The sequence below is a fragment of the Suncus etruscus genome, chromosome 11, assembly GCF_024139225.1.
Source record: "Suncus etruscus isolate mSunEtr1 chromosome 11, mSunEtr1.pri.cur, whole genome shotgun sequence".
NCBI classification, from domain to species: domain Eukaryota; kingdom Metazoa; phylum Chordata; class Mammalia; order Eulipotyphla; family Soricidae; genus Suncus; species Suncus etruscus.
In genome coordinates this window covers 15,948,293-15,952,383 of record NC_064858.1, presented here as the reverse complement: position 1 = coordinate 15,952,383, position 4,091 = coordinate 15,948,293, and the positions used below count along the sequence as shown (strand labels likewise).

The 4,091-nt window shown below is 35.9% G+C and overlaps 1 pseudogene; it reads left to right on the top strand.

Annotated features, from left to right (window-relative positions):
• The first annotated feature begins 540 nt into the window (after window positions 1–540).
• LOC126022824 (60S ribosomal protein L17-like) lies at window positions 541–1,159 on the top strand (annotated as a pseudogene).
• Window positions 1,160–4,091: the final 2,932 nt, after the last annotated feature.

Genomic DNA, 4,091 nt, shown 5'->3' with positions numbered 1-4,091 from the left:
ATTAGTAACAAAATAGGTATATATTAGAAGGTAGGTCAGATATGCAAATTAGTAATTATTATATGTATTAAGGAAGTATAGATGTTCAAACTTGCACATGAGGATTGGTTGTCTCAGAGTCATTTCAACCTTACTGTATGAGAAATGACAACCCTCATTCTGATTCAGAGAGGGAGGAATTAAAGGTTATCCAAAGATGTGGGTCAGCTACACTTCATATATGTGAGGCCCTGATTTCTTTCCAGTTACTGAAAAAGTAAAAAATGAGTAGAAGGTGGGAAGAATAAAATTCTTACCCATATACTTATAGCTAGAAGACTTATGGCTAAATGCTAAATGTTTTCGCTTTACTCTAAAAATATTAGATTCATTTTATACATGTAGACCAATTATCTTATTTCTTCCTCATGATCTAATCAGGGCTTTCAAGTTAGAAGTCCACTTATCCCAGAAGTTCAATTAATTCTTGCTTGGGAGTAAGGGGAACTTAGTACAAAAAATACTGTAAGAATATTAATTTCTCTCTTCCGCCAGCGGCTGTAGGTGATCCCGCCGAGATGGTGCGCTATTCTCTGGACCCCGAAAACCCGACCAAATCATGCAAGTCCAGAGGCTCGAACCTTCGCGTTCATTTCAAGAACACTCGGGAAACGGCTCAGGCCATCAAAGGCCTAAGTATCTGAAAAGCCACTAAGTATCTGAAAGACGTCACCCTGCAAAAGCAGTGTGTGCCCTTCCGGCGTTACAATGGTGGTGTTGGCAGGTGTGCCCAGGCCAAACAGTGGGGTTGGACACAGGGTCGTTGGCCCAAAAAAAGTGCTGAATTTTTATTGCACATGCTTAAAAATGCAGAGAGCAATGCTGAACTTAAGGGTTTAGATGTTGATTCCCTGGTCATTGAGCATATTCAAGTGAACAAAGCACCCAAGATGCGCCGCAGAACTTACAGGGCTCATGGGCGTATTAACCCATACATGAGTTCTCCCTGCCACATTGAGATGATTCTGACTGAGAAAGAGCAGATAGTTCCTAAACCTGAAGAGGAAGTTGCACAGAAGAAAAAGATCTCACAGAAGAAACTGAAGAAGCAAAAACTTATGGCACGGGAATAAACTAAGCATAAAATAAATGGATCTAACTAAAAAAAAAAAAAAAAGAATATTAATTTCTCCCAGAGATGAAGCACATGGCTGTTGACACTTCATTATAATATTATTTGTCCATAAAGATTTTCAATTTTATTACTGTATAGAGATCAAATTAGGGATATTAGAGTGCTATAAGCCTTAGAAGTGGAATTTGTTGTAGAGAAGCATTAAGAACAACCACAAAATTAAATTTCATTTCAGCAGCTTTACCAGGGCTCTCTCTGATCTGTCAGTTGAAAGAGATGTCAGACCTCAAGACCATGTACACTATCAGAGCATTTAAAATGTACTTCTACTTACTACACATTTTTGAGCTATTCCTGGTATTTGTTATATCTCCTAATATATATTGAAAACAGTTAAATACATTATATTAAGTAATAACATCACCTGATAGAGGTATGCTCAAAATTTTAACCCAAAATGAATTTTAGGGGCCGGAATAATAGCACAGCAGTAAAATGTTTGTCTTGCACACTGCCAACCTAAGACCGACTTGGGTTCAATCCCCAGCATCCCATATGATTCTGCCAGGGGCAATTTCTGAGCACAGAGCCCTTGAATACCACTGGGTGTGGCCCCAAAACCAAAATAAATAAATAAATAAAAGAAGAGTTTTAAATAAAAAACCTTTGAATTAAGACCAAAAACAACTCACCAATCCAACCCCCCTTGAAAGTCAGATTTTACAGAGGCATATCAATAGAAAAATCAGATCAATGGTGAAAATAAAAGATCATTTGTATTGTACTCAGAACTGAACAGATCTGGTCAGAAATTTCATATAGCATTGATTATACTGCATCCATGAAGACTGAAAAAGACTAGTAGATTATATATAAATTATAACAGCAGTGGCATTGTGTAATGTGAGAACCTGTCTTATAGTGGATCACCAAAGTTTATGCTTTATATTCTCATCACTAATTAGAAAGAAGGAATGAACAAAATATTGATGAAAAGATAAAACTAGGAAGTGTTATATGTCTTAATAAATGGATATGAACACCAGTGCTAGAGAGAAACACCAAAACAAGTTAGAAATATGGAATGAAAATAAATGGAATTGTTCTCAGAAAATGCAAATGAATATCTGGCCAAATTCACATTAAAGGCAATTAGTGAAGAAGAGAATCCAAGGCACAAGATTGCTTGAAGCAACTTGAGAATAAAGAAAGAGTAGGTGAAATTTGGGCAAATTTACAGTAAATATTAAAATGAAAGGAGGATGTCAGCTTGAGATGGTTTTAGAGCACTGAGGTAAAGAGAGCTATGGCCTTTCATACAGAATGGCTAAATTATCCTGAGACAACTGTATTCAGCTTTGAGCACCTAAATAAACATTGTTGACAGTCTTGGAGGAAACCCAGAGGTTAATTACAAAATGATTAATGGAAAGGAGGCATTGATTTATGAAGGAAGATTTATGGAGTATATCATGTGATTAAGCTCTGTCCAAAAAGATGACATGACACAGTCTGGAAATGATGACAATTATCTCTATTTTTAAGTATAGAGTTGTAAAAGAAATACAGGGATAAATAGGGTACAATGAATGAAAGAAACAGATGACTACCACCTATTTCAATAGAGCTCAATTGCAAATCTTTTTAGATAAAAGCTGAATCCACTGTCAGTTATGACATTTGTAACTAGACCCCTGAAATGAATCATTCTATTCCATCAGTAATTTGGATGAATAAATGGAGCTCTCACTTCTACTCTCACTGATTCTCTTCTTCGACCTATAAGCAAAATGCTGGCTTTTAACCACTTCTAAAAGAGATGGTATTGTCAGTTTAATAAGGAAATGGGAAAAAAAGATTTTTTTTTACTTCTATCTTAAAACCGTAGCATCATTTTCTAGATCATCATTTATTAAGGGAACTCTCATGTTAAAAAAGGAAATATAAGTGGGAAAAAAAGAAATGAACAGTTTTATATAATTGAAAAAGACATTTGCCTGCATTTTAATGGACAGAATTGGGATTTCTCTGTCACTGATAAAAAGACAAGTATCTTCATAAAATATTATGTATTATCGATTAACATAACCTTTCACACCTTCCCTTAGTGATAGTTGTGATAACTGGAGTCACATGCAACAAAAAGTTGTGTATGTTTTGAAGTCAAAAGGTTGCAGTGATTGCATGCTTTTTTTTCAGTTGTGGTCCTCATGGGATCTTTCATTTTAGTGCTAGTGCTCAAACACACCTTGTAGAGTGGCTGGAGCTTCACATTTTACTTAATTTTTACTATTGTGCTGGGAATCCCAAATAATAATTGCCCCTGGATTATATTTGGCATGCGGAGTAGCAATGGGAATTGAATTCAAAACTTCAAGTCTGCTAGGCAGGTACTTGACTGAGTTATTACTGGACCTCTAAGGTAATATTTTGAGACTGAGAAAACAAAACCTAATTTTGTTTTTATTTCCTCTTGGTGATATTAATGGTAGATATTATTTATTAAAGAAAATAAGAAATATAACTTCAAAGATAGCCTGTCATGATATGCTTAGGAAAAATGAGGCAACCTCAGAATTAGAATTCTAAGTGGCACATAGCTTATTATTGGCAGGGTTGGGAAACCAGGAATTTAAGAAGATTTCATAATGAATTGTTGACAATCGAATACTACAGTAAACCTCAAACCTTAAGAAAAACACAATCCCCCCCCAATTGCATCCCTATGTTTATGGTAGCATTTTTCATAAAAGTAAAAAATCTGGAAACAGTTTAAGTGCTCAAGAAAAGATAAATAGGGGGCCGGAGCGGTGGCATGAGCCGTAAGGCATCTGCCTTGTTGCGCTAACCTAGGATGGACCAAGATTCAATCCCCCAGCATCACATATGGTCTCCCAAGCCAGCAGCAATTTCTGAGAGCATAGCCAGGAGTAACCAGGTGTGGCCAAAAAAACAAATAAAGAAAAGATAAATGAAT